We start from the raw sequence: 13,523 nt of genomic DNA, 5'->3' as shown, positions 1-13,523 counted from the left end.
TTCTCACAGTTACCAGCTTACACTTCACCTCCTAGACTCACTGTACTCTTTCCCATTGAGCCTAGACATTATCTCAAACATGAACTGTGTAGTCCGCATTATGTCATTATCAGCAGCTAAATGATTGTTATTCTACTAAAAGATAATAAAATGGATCTCAACTCTGTAGGTAGGGGAAATAATGAACTGATTTGATCTGATTTTTAAATAATTGTTCTTTTTGTTAAAATGCTTTGAAATTGTTTGACAAACACAGATAAATGACATATGACCAATAACCATGTCATACTCTTTGCAAGATCTTTGCTGATCTACCAACTCAAGGAACCATAATTGTTGTGGAATCTCATATTTAGGGAAAACATGCAATAATGCCATATTTTTAGTAAGTCATTTGGTAGATTGCATTTTTAATATTTCAGAATTCTGAAAAAAAAATCCTCAAGTGGCCCTAAAAAATATAAATAATAATTATGATTGTCCACTGCAGTTCTGCTAAAAAAAATACAATTGAAAAATTATATACACAATTAGAAATCTAGGTAAATACATAAAACACAAAGAAAACTTCATATTTTATTTATTTATTTATTTATTTATTTTAGAAAACTTCATATTTTAAAAGAATCATCTTGCACACGGCAATTTGGCTTTAAGAGACATGCTTTAATATCAGTGATATTTTTAAACACAAATCATATGCAAGTACTTTAAAGCTCATTTTTCTTAAAGCATCATCTGCAAAATAAGCATGTGAAATATATGACAAGAGAAAGAATATAAAATCAACATATAATTTGTATCCAAGACAATGAAGAAAATAAAATCAAGTAATGAGTCATGCTTCAGAATAAGTATTTTTTTCAGTACAATTATCCTTGAGCTCTTTTAGAAGATTAAAAATGAGATTTGCATTCAATGTTTCTTTAAGGCTGCATATAAATGGATTTCGTCAATAAGGATTAGTACAATACATAGCTAAATATTTCTGCCAATCCAAAATTCTACTTCCCTCATATTTTAAAAGGCAACTACAATTTAAATCCAGATTGGCCCATGTAGAACAAATTTATTTCTTGTGTTTTGTGTGTGTGTGTGCGTGTGTGTGTGTGTGAGAGAGAGAGAGAGAGTCTATGTAAAGTCTACAGACTTTACAATCTGAATCTTCTAATAACATATTTACTCACAGACCTGTTCCTGGCATATGATTTTTTTTCATATAACTATGCTTTATATAGGATGTGTGCCTAATTTATATTTGGATGTTGTTGTTTTTCACCAAAAGAAGACAGAATCTTGTCATCCACATTAGTTTCATTTCCATATCTCAGGCACATAAAAAATGTAATAATATTGAAATCTATAAGAAATGACATGCTGTCTAAAGAGGCAGAAGTTGCAATTCACTTGATAGGAAATAGATGCTTTCTAAATGAATGATATCCCTTTAATGGAATTTAAATTATCCTGTTTTTAAAAATATGATTTTTTACAACACTATTTAGGAGATAAGTTTTATTTATTTAAATAATATTTAGGCCTTTTATAAAAATTGGAATTCAGTTGGGACATTATCAGACTGACATCAATCACATTCAATTTGGAGTGAGGTATGTATAGTTATAGCTTTAAAAACAGTTGCTGGATAGATGGCCCTAACGAAAAAACAGAGAATACAATTAGGTAATGTGATTTGAAAGTCAACAAAGATCACACTTGAAGTATTTTGCCCAAAATGGTTATTTCTTCTGCTAATCAAACCTAAAAACCATACAAATTTCACCCCACGTGTTAAGAAAAACCATGGCCTCTGGCTGAGTGTTAATGTGATGGAGATCAAATTAACATGGATTAGTTTATCAAGTTAAATCAAAAGCCATAAAGGAAACTGTGAGAAAAATCCTGAACATGTCATGTTGCTTAAAGAGAATATATTAAGAACACTTCAGTTGAGAGCACTGAGAAGCTTCCTTCCCCTTGGGAAAAATTGTGGTATTCAATTCTACAATTCTTTTGTAGAATTTCATTGATGCATCTAATTCATTTTCATCACCTTGTATTAATTTAATTTGTTTTGTAATTCTTAAAATTTTGGTATGAGAAGTAAAAATATCTCTTACAAAGAGTTCTCATGTTAATATTCAAAAGTTCACTCAATGAATACTTTCTTAGAGACCAATAAAAACAGTCTCTAACATATCAGAAGGAAAATGAATACAAAATTATAGCTCTGCTATGAATTTGGGAATGATTTCCAAGTTCTGGGAAGTTTAAAAAAAAAAAAAGCTTGGTACCTAGATAGCTGGACCAAAGGAGAGTATGGAAAAAGAAAAAAAAAAAAAAAAAAAAAGAAATGCAAGATCTTTAGGTGAGACCAAATTAGTTTGAAGAACAGATAAGGTTTAAGGACTTTTCTTAGGAAACAGTTCCAACATACATAGAGTAATTCAGTGAACCTTCCCACCAGCTGTATAGTCTATCAGATAACAAACATGTACAGAAAGTTCTTTTATTACTTTAATTTTCAAAAGAAAAAAATTTGAGGATGGTTATAATGAGTGATATATTTAAAATGAAATTATAATGGGTGATAATCAAATATTTACTTTGCTTCTTTTTACTGCATTTAAGATAATAAACAGGTTATTAAAAACCTGTTTCAGGCAGCCTGGGTGCCTCAGCGGTTTAGAGCCGCCTTTGGCCCAGGGCGTGATCCTGGAGCCTCGGGATCGAGTCCCACGTCGGGGTCCCTGCATGGAGCCTGCTTCTCCCTCTGCCTGTGTCTCTGCCTCTCTCTCTCTCCCTCTCCCTCTCTCTGTCTCTCTGTGTGTCTCTCATGAATAAATAAATAAAGTCTTAAAAAAAAACCTGTTTCAAGAATCAAGACCACTGTTCAATAAGAAGCATACTTTGAGTCATTATTATGCACTAATTGAAAGGAGGGTAGGTTTTATAAGTTGATATAATCAATATATCTGGTTTTACAAAACTTAAGCATATATATATAAGAAAAATCATCAGGACACATTCTCACAATAGGCTACTTTAAATATTTAAGAAGATTAAAGATTTGTGAATCATTGACAAAACAGGTTATATTTTCATCCCTTTTCCTTTCTCAAATTACTTTCCTTTCTAATAAACAATCTGAATAAACTATGGCTTACATTTTCCAATATTTATGCATGGCTAAATCCAAATCCAGTAGGCTTAAAAATAAATGTGTAACCATATTATAAATATATTTAAACAGGGCAGTGCTTGACTTTACACAGTACATCCAACCAAAAGTATTATGAACAATCTGCATAGATATCTACTCACTACCCATCAGTTCCTCAATCTATATCATTGGAAAAAAAAAGTCACAATCCTAAGTTTATTTTCTAAGTTGCTTTTTCACACCAAACTATTGTAGCATGCAATCCTGCTGCTTCTAAAAAATATTCTAAACGTTCCTATAAAAAGATATTTTAGATTTTGCTTTGAAGTCAAAAACAAAAACAAAAAAAAATGAAAAACTACGTTGATTTTTGAAGGAAAACGGTATTCATTAAGGCTCCAATCATGACGTTCCCCAAGAGATTTGACATTACTGCATGAACCCAAAAATGTGTGCCTTAAGAATTCTGCAGGGAATTGCCTCTAAGTAGATTAGTGAAGGTCAATGGGAGGCAACTCAGTTACTTTGGTGGGAAAAACTAACCTTCAGAAATGTTGTCAGCAAGCATATATTTTTAAGCAGTGTTCTATCCTCATCTAATTGAATAAAATGGGATAATTAAAAAAAATATTAGATTTTTGCTTTGTGAAGGGTGGGTGCTTTTATTCTAATGCAAATGATCTTTGATAGACATATAGATATATTGGTCAAAGAGTAGAATACCATTGTATTGGCCTGTGTTGTCTGTAGCTTCTAGAAAAGCCTCAAAGTTTAAAAGTAAAAATAAAAATGAACAAAAAGTAACTTCCTTTAAACTCATGATTTATGTTCTCTATGTGTCTTGAAACAAATCAAAATCATTATATTGCACACCTAAGGCGAATAATAACAATAATAATCTGTTCTTCGTATTTCATTGTGGCAAATCTCAATGATTTATATCCAGCCTTTCTAATAGTGATACGCAGTTCATTACTGGGAACATACAATTCTGAGTGAACATACAGAGCTATTTGTAATTGATCTCTTTATCAAGATTTAATATTCCTCACGGTTGAATAATGACTTTCTTTGGAGAATATATAAAGTTTTCACCCTACTTTTCCACTGTTTTGTTTCATCAATCACAGAGCTACAAATAATTGGAGTGTCTTTTTGAGAACAGAGGGACTGGAGAAAAGCATGACTGTTAATGATTTTTAAGAATTTTCATTTTAATTTTAAAACTTTTTTTCACATTAAATTATATTTCAGGGAAAACATTAAAAGTTCCTAGTTTGAAGCTCAATATTTCAAAGTATGTGTCTTATATTTCTGAATGTTGTACACCTAAGAAATTATTATCTATGAAAGAAGGTCAATTCAGCTCAAATGATTCAGCATTTGAAAATATCCAGCCAGTCTCTTAGACTTTAATGACATTGAGTTATTATTTAACAAATATCTTATATTTTTGTGTTTTGGGGATGCGGTTGAACCAGCTGAAAAAGATATGTTTTATATAAATACACTGAAAAAAAAGCTGACTTCAGTTAAATTATAAATGCCTGTTCCCACAGGTTATATAAACAGATTAAGAGTAACAAAGAACTTCATCATAACAATATTGAAAAAAATACTCCTTTTTTGAGACTAAGCTTGTATCACTCCACTTCACTAAGACAGTAGCTAAAATCTTTTTCATTTACACTTTTATTTGTAAAAGCAGTTTTTAAGGTTTGGTTTACAATCTAATTTTTTGTGATCCAAATTCTGAGTAACTTTAAAATGTGATTAGTTCTGATGTACCACAAATGAGTTACATGTATATGAAATGGGAGAATGAGGGTGCTGGGGTGGTTCAGTCAGTTACGTGTCTACCTTCAGCTTAGGTCATGATCCCAGGGTTCTGGGATCAAGTTCTGTATCAAGCTCCTTGCTGAGCAAGGAATTCTGCTTCTCCCTCTGCCTGCCCTCCACCCCCACTCATGCATGCTCTCTCTCTCCCTCTCTTTCCTGCAAAAATAAATAAAATTTATTTAATTTTTTAAAAATGAGAAAATAAACTTGACACCCCAATCTACAGATGACTCTGAGTATATATGTATGCAAAAATATTGTTATTTTTAAGCTTTCCTTCTGTATAATGTCTGCTTATGCATTTGTACAATTTTATTTAACATATTTGTCCATAAAAAATAACACCTTAGATTGCTGCATTGAGCAACTTGTCACAAAACATTGGCTTTGATCATATATGGCTACAGAGACTGGATTTTTGTCTAATTAACCACTATTGGTTAACTATCCACAAGGTTGAGAAAAACAGTACAATGGCAGACATTAAATGTTAGAATATGGCAGTGAAGTCACCTATTATCCTCTAGTTTTTCCAGAACAGGCTCAGTTTAGTCCTGTTGACAAGTGAAATTACTACTAATGCCTCTTTTCACTCTTAAAAGTGTCCCAGTTTTGATGATAGATTGAATTATTATTATTCTTATTAGGGAAAATAAGATATCTTTTTCTTAGACATGAAACAAAATCCTATTGCCTTAATAAAAATCAATTATTTAGAAAAGTCATAATTTGCATTTTATGTTAACATATCGTCCACTTTTTGGACAAACCATCTGTATATCTAAACCACACAGAATTCCAATTATTTTTGCACACACACATTTATGAAATACCAGTAAGATTAAAAGTTAGAAATAGAAACACCCAACCATTATTTGTTGTTTCAATTATCTTTTTTTAAGATTTTATTTATTTGTTCATGAGAGACAGAGAGAGAAAGAGAGGCAGAGACACAGGCAGAGGGAGAAGTAGGCTCCATGCAGGGAGTCCGCCGTGGGACTTGATCCGGAGGCTCCAGGATCACACCTTCCGCTGAGGGCTGAAGGCGGCGCAAAATCTCTGAGCCACCCGGGCTGCCCCTGTTATTTCAATTATAGCCATGTATGGGGCACCTGGGTGGCTCATTGAGAATCTGCCTTTGGCTCAGGTCATGATCCCAGGCTCCTGGGATCCAGTCCCACATCGGGCTCCCCACAGGGATCCTGCTTCTCCCTCTGGCTATGTCTCTATGTCCCTCACGAATAAATAAAATCTTTTTAAAAATTATAACTGTGGGCATCCCTGGGTGGCTTGGCAGTTTGGTGCCTGCCTTTGGCCCAAGGTGCTGGTCCTGGGGTCCTGGGATCGAGTCCCACACTGGGCTCCCTGCATGGAGCCTGCTTCTCCCTCCTCCTATGTCTCTGTCTGTGTGTGTGTGTGTGTGTGTGTGTGTGTGTGTGTCTATCATGAATTAAATAAATAATAAATAATAAATAAATAATTTTTAAAAAATTATAACTGTGTGTTAAGCACATTTATGGGATAAAACTCTAACTGACAAAAGCAAAATTTCAAAAGGTAAGTATAGTCTCCACCTTGAGATGATAGGGAAAGTCGAGAAAAACAATAAATATATATGGGAGAACCAATATTTAAAAAAAGAAAAAGTGTGTGATACGGTAAGTTTATATAGCCTAGGAAGATATTCAATGGGATAGAATAACCCTTAGGCAGATTATTTTATTCAGGTGTAGATAAAAATATAGACTAACGGGATGCCTAGGTGGCTGGGCAGTTAAGCGTCTGCCTTTGGCTCAGGTCATGATCCCAGGGTCCTGGAATTGAGTCCTGCATCGGGCAACCCGAGGGAGCCTGCTTCTCCCTCTGCCTGTGTCTCTGCTTCTCTCTCTCTCTCTCTCTGTGTCTCTCATGAATAAATAAAATCTTTAAAATAGATGATAGATAGATGATAGATAGATAGATAGATAGATAGATAGATAGATAGATAGATACTCACAGCTATAGTACAAACACAGACAGACACGTAGACATATAGATCATCATGGTTATTTCATTTATGTAATCCATTACAAAGGGATGGGAAAAGTAAGAAATATATTGGGAAATTTATTATTTGAGACAAAAGTCTCTCGTACCACATACCAAGTAAAATCCAGATAGAATAAATCTAAAATAAAGGAATTATGAAGAAATGTTTAAACAATCTTTTAAAGATATGTTCATTAGATTACTCCTTTCTGCCCCTGGACGCCACCGAGGAAGCATCGTTAAGGTCTCCCCTCCCCACACCATCATGTCTGAGTCAGAGTCTCCCAAAGAGCCCCAGCAGCTGAGGAAGCTCTTCATGGGAGGTTTGAGCTTCCAAACAACCGATGAGAGTCTGAGGAGCCATTTTGAGCAATGGGGGACGCTTCCGGACTGTGTGGTAATGAGAGACCCCAACACCAAGTTCTCCAGAGGCTTTGGGTTCGTGTAGCCACCGTGCTGGAGGTGGACGCGGCCTCGAACGCTGGGCCGCACGAGGTGGCGGAAGAGTCATGGAACCAAAGAGGACTGTCTCCTGAGAAGATTCTCAAAGACCTGGTGCCCACTTAACTGTGAAAAAGATTTTTGTTGGTGGCATTGAAGAGCATCATCTAAGAGATTATTTTGAACAGTATGGGAAAATTGAAGTGACTGAGATCATGACTGACCGAGGCAGTGGCGAAGAGAGAGGTTTTGCTTTTGTGACCTTTGACGCCCACGACTCTGTAGACAAGATTGTCATTCAAAAATGCCATCCTGTGAATGGCCTCAACTGTGAAGTAAGGAAAGCCCTACGGAAGCAGGAGATGGCTAGTGCTTTGTCCAGCCAAAGAGGCTGAAGCGGTTCTGGAAACTTTGGTGGTGGTCGTGGGGTTGGTGTTGGTGGGAAGGACAACTTTGGTGTGGAGGGAACTCCAGTGGTGGAGGTGGCTTCGGTGGCAGTCGAGGTGGTGGTGGATACGGTGGCAGTGGGGATGGCTATAACGGATTTGGTAATGACGGAAGCAACTTTGGAGGTGGCAGAAGCTATAACAATTTTGGCAATTACAACAATCAATCCTCAAATTTTGGACCCATGAAAGAAGGAGATTTTGGAGGCAGAAGCTCTGGCCCCTATGGTGGTGGAGGCCAATACTTTGCCAAACCACGAAACCAAGGTGGCTATGGCGGTTCCAGCAGCAGCAGCAGCAGCAGCTAGGCGGTGGCAGAACGTTTTAATTACTGCCAGGAAACAAAGCTTAGCAGAAGAGGAGAGCCAGAGAAGGGACAGGGAAGCTACAGGTTACAACAGATTTGTGAACTCAGCCAAGCACAGTGGTGGCAGGGCCTAGTGGCTACAAAGAAGACATGTTTTAGACAATACTCATGGGTATGGGCAAAAAACTCGAGGACTGTATTTGTGACTAATTGTATAACAGGTTATTTTAGTTTCTGTTCTATGGAAAGTGTAAAGCATTCCAACAAAGGGTTTTAATGTAGATTTTTTTTTTTTTTTTGCACCCATGATGTTGATTGCTAAATGGAATAGTCTGATCATGATGCTGAATAAATATGTCTTTAAAAAAAATCTTTTAATTAAGAATAATTATAATTATTTTGGCTAATTATAATACATAATAGCAATTATAAATTAATTAGGAATTAATTTCGAATCACAAATGAACTAAAATGTTTACAAAAGAAAATTTGACTTTGTAAATATCAGTACTTTGGAACTAAAAACAAATCACAAAAATTTCAGAACAAATCGCCAAATAGAATATTTCTGCAGCAAAAATAACATTTATAAAAGGACTAGCCATAATTGAAATGTTTTATAAATCATTTAAAAATATCATAAATCCAGTTTAAAAAAGTGGCAAAGAATATAAACAAAAAATCACACTTGAAACAAAACCCACATTAATGAAAAATATAAATTTTATTTGAAAATAAGTAGTTAAAATTTTTAAAAATCTATGAGGATCAAATTAAGAATTTTAAAATCTGATAATATTCACATTTTGTTAGCTTTGTTGAGAGAGGAAAAAAACCTGCTAGTGGAAGGACAAATTAGTTCTCACTTTCTGAAAGACTTCAGTTGTATCCAGAAAAAGTCCTAGTCTTTAAATTGTTAATTTTCCTACTGCAAATAAGTTAAAAGTAATTACAGGTGTACAAGAAGTTTAATATTTTCTGGAATATTACTCAAACTATGGTGTTTACATAATAAGCTTTTATAGTTAAATGTTAGAAGCTAAGTAAATATAAATTTGAATAAAATAATTATGATATAGTAGCATAGACTTGGGAAACTGACAGAGGTGTAAAACTAAAAGAATAAATGAAGACAGAAACCCATAAATAATGTTTGCAACCATGTAAAAGTATATCAATGCATAGAAAAAAGAGTTTAGAGGAAAATAATTACTCTCAATTACTAAATTAATTATCAATGGTGAGAATGGTTTTGAAATTTTATTTTTAATGCATTAACATTTTTCATGATGTTGAACATATATATATAAATAATTCTTCTATACCCTAAGATCTATCTGAAAATAATGACATTCATTCAACAGTTAATAAATAATGTATGCAAATTATTTATTGAGACAAAATTGACATAACACAAGATTAACCACTTAAAGTTTACAATTCAGGGCACCCCGGGCGGCTCAGCAGTTTAGTGCCACCTTCAACCCAGGGCATGATCCTGGAGTCCTGGGATCGAGTCCCACATCGGGCTTCCTGATGGAGCCTGCTTCTCCCCCTGCCTCTCTCTCTCTCTCTCTCTCTCTCTCTCTCTCTCTCTGTCTCTCATGAATAAATAAATAAAATCTTAAAAAAAAAAGTTTACAATTCAATGGCATTTAATACATTCACAATGTCATCCAACCATATACTTTTAAAATATATTACTATAAGTTATATTATAAATCATATAATTTTAATTATAATAAAAATTATACTTTTTAAATATATGAATATAAATTATTTTTTAAAAATATATATGGTATTCGTGTATATTTCTAAACACTATTCAACTCAGAATAGTGAGTTTTTTTCCTTCTCTCAATTTTTATGACTCCAGTTTGTCAGTCACATGGTTACATGCTGACTTCGTAAGCAAAAAGATTTAGGTGTCTCTAGAAAAAGGAAGAGGAGATACAGCTTCTGTGACACAAAAGATGTCATTTTAGGCACCTAAATATTTTTCATGATCTCCGCCCTCCCTGTACAAGCATACTTCTTATATTCTTATAGAACTTCCTAGGAGGTGTGAGAATTACAAAGAAATGGAAAAACCTCAGTAGTTGAGGATTTTAAGGGAACAAAGGGAATGCAAAAACCAATGGTCTCCATCCTAACCACATCAGAGACAATAAATCTGTGGTAAAAACTCTCAGGGCTGCTTCAAAAATAAGCAAGGCCTAAAAAAAAAAGCAAGGCCTGTATTCCTCACCCTCCAGATACTCCAGATATTAGAAGCCCAAGACCTCATCCGATTAATACTGGCTCTTCCTCTTGTTGGACAGTTACCTCTGCTTCATTAAAATATTAAAGACTCCACCCTAGGAGGACCACCAGGATCATTAACCTATTAACATAGGAGGCAGGTATAGGTTCTAAGTACACCAGTGAAACTTCATGCCCACTTCCACAGGCCATGACAAAGGTCCTTAAATAAAGGACCACTCTTGGGATCCCTGGGTGGCTCAGTGGTTTGGTGCCTGCCTTGGGCCCAGGGTGTGATCCTGGAGACCCGGGATCAAGTCCCACATCGGGGTCCTTGCACAGAGCCTGCTTCTCCCTTTGCCTGTGTCCCAGCCTCTCCTCTGCCCCCCTTCTCTGTCTCTCATGAATAAATGAACAAAATTTAAAAAAAAAAAAAAAAAAAGGAACACTCTCACCTTAGGGAGTCAAGGCTTTAGAAGTTATCCCCTGTGATCTCCTGGTTTGCTGAAAATAGAATGTTTCCTTTGTGTGATCACCCCATCTGGTGTAGTCTCTATTGGTAATTTTGGTGAATTTAGGTTGTCTCTTCAATTAATGAGTGCATGTCTTGTTTTCTAAGCAGATTAAGGCAAAATAAGGAATTCAGTTTTGGGTTTTGTTTTGTTTTGTTTTGTTTTGTTTTGTTTTACTTCAATTCACTTAAAGCAAAGTTTTTCATAGGGTTTGATGATTCCCTGGAGTGTATCTAGATGTCCTCAGCATGTGCTGTTTGGAGGAACATTGCTAAGATTAGCTGAATGCTGAAGGCTTGCATGATCACTTAATTATTCCATTGTAAGGCAAATGTCAACCTGAGCACAGGTATTGTGTAGGGGGGTTCCCTAATAGTAATATAAACTTCCAGATAATCTGAATATACATGTGTGGGGAATACATGGGTCACTAAATTAAAAAGAGATAAAATTTTACCAGCCCACATAACTTTGTACTTTTTTGGAAGCAAAGACATTCTGAAGCTCATAAGAAATAATTACTATACACTTCACAAATGAACATTAAACAGATGTAACATTTTACACCAAACAGCATAAAGGTTAAGTACCTGCATACCGGAGTCAAACTTCTTGGACCAGAATCCTAACTTCATACTTAAGAGCTGCAAGGCCTTGGAAAAATTCCTGAACCTTTAAAAAATTCAGTAAAATGGGAAAAATAATAAAATACATAAGGCATACACTAATTGTGAGAATTGATTGAGAGAATCTCCTTAAAGTTGAGAGATGTTATATATTTAAATCCTAGAAATTTTATTTGTCAAAAGTCAGACCTATTTTATTAATCTCATCACAACTCTGTGGAAATACATCAACTCTTCTTTTAAAAATAACAAAAGAGGCTTCAAGGACAGTGCTTTGAAGTCCAAACGAGGGAGAGCAATTATATATTTATAGCCCAGAAAATTGTATAAGAGGCTTATGATAAATATTTCCAGAATTAAGACTAAGTAATTACATTTTTAAAACTTTAGGGGATCCCTGGGTGGCGCAGCGGTTTGGCGCCTGCCTTTGGCCCAGGGCGCGATCCTGGAGACCTGGGGATCGAGTCCCACGTCAGGCTCCCGGTGCATGGAGCCTGCTTCTCCCTCTGCCTATGTCTCTGCCTCTCTCTCTCTCTCTCTCTCTCTCTGTGACTATCATAAATAAATAAAAAAATAAATAAAAAATAAAAAAATAAAAAAAAAAACTTTAAAAAAAGTCTAGATTCAAAAAAAAAAAGTCTAGATTCAAAATGCAAGGGAAAAATCACCAGCAATTTGAGGATTTGTTTACCAGATTCAGATAAATAAATATAAAGGATGCAGATAAATGCTTCTTTCTTTTTTTTTCTATTCTAGCCATAAAATGTGACACACTCTTTTAAATTAAAACTATAATGTTAGGGATCAGTTTTATTAGATTTAAATGAATTAGACTCTACTATAATATTTAACAGTGTTGCGGAAAATTGCAACATTAAACTGTCTTTGGATTCATTTATGGGATACGCCTAGCAGAGTGACTCTAACAAGGATCCTAGGCGATGGAAGGGAATAAAGATTGCTGTTTTTAACTCAGTTCACCTTCCTTCGGGGAAGATATTGACGCAGTGTTCCAAAAGGAAGGTCCATGTCATATATTACATTAGTGAAATAAACAATATTTAAAGGTGGAAAGACTCTCCTATTATCGGATGTACTGACAGGTATTAAAATAATATAGTAAAAGCCATTCAGTTGGAGAAAAAGTATACTGTAAATAGTCTGTGTTTGCCTTCAGCATTTGTTAGATCAAGCTGGAATAATGTCTTAGAAAATTTAAAATCTTTTAATGCATTGAAATGACCACAGAGGAACTATTTTTCTTGCCATGAAAGCTAAGCTGTCTGTTGCCTTGAGGAGAAGAAAATAATGAATTTGGAAAGTGACATTCATATTTTAAATATTGCCAGGCTTAGTGATTTGTTTTTTATTTGCTATGTTCTAGTGTAACTTGGAAGAAACTGGAAATGAATACTGATTAGAAATTTAATCAAAGAGTAATGAATGTTTTTTTGCCCTTTTTAAACCAATATTATTACATTTCTTTCTTGAGTCCATGCTTCCTAATAAAAACTAATGAAATTAGGACAATAATGCAAATTCACAAATGGCCACTGATTTGTTAATGTGCCTAAAATGTGCCAAGAGACTGTAATGAGAATACTTCTCAAAATAATTTTAGATTGTAAAATAGCTTACAATTCAGAGAATTAAAAAATGAGCAAAGGTCAATGATATAATTCTAAACCTGTTAAATAACAAAAGCTGAATATGGTAAACTTTAAAGATCTAACTGGCTTTATTATTCAGTTTATAAATTGGGTAGCATCCAACCCAGCAAGCAGAAGGGAACTCCCCAGAGCTAAGGAAAGGAAAAGTTTTTAAAGGCAGAGAAGGAGTGGAAAAAAGAAAAATTTAGAAAATAATAATTATAGGCATGGTTGCTTTCCCAGGATGAACAAAAAGGATCTATCAGTAAAT

At 34.6% G+C, this 13,523-nt stretch overlaps 1 long non-coding RNA gene across 8 annotated transcripts in view; it reads right to left on the bottom strand.

Moving 5' to 3' along the window:
• LOC102153439 overlaps positions 1–13,523 on the bottom strand; it is a 65,840-nt gene that overhangs the window by 49,070 nt on the left and 3,247 nt on the right. For 6 of the 8 annotated variants that reach the window (XR_005385623.1, XR_005385624.1, XR_005385622.1 and 3 more), the window contains 2 exons: positions 11,568–11,649; positions 10,921–11,079 (listed from right to left, as the gene is read on the bottom strand). This is a non-coding gene — a long non-coding RNA (uncharacterized LOC102153439). The remainder of the gene's footprint in view (positions 1–10,920; positions 11,080–11,567; positions 11,650–13,523) is intronic. The other 2 variants (XR_005385620.1, XR_005385619.1) reach the window with 1 other exon arrangement.

The sequence above is a fragment of the Canis lupus genome, chromosome 38, assembly GCF_011100685.1.
Source record: "Canis lupus familiaris isolate Mischka breed German Shepherd chromosome 38, alternate assembly UU_Cfam_GSD_1.0, whole genome shotgun sequence".
In the NCBI taxonomy this organism is placed as follows: Eukaryota; Metazoa; Chordata; class Mammalia; order Carnivora; family Canidae; genus Canis; species Canis lupus.
The sequence above is the reverse complement of the archived record's forward strand: the minus strand, read 5'-3'. Positions and strand labels throughout refer to the sequence as shown.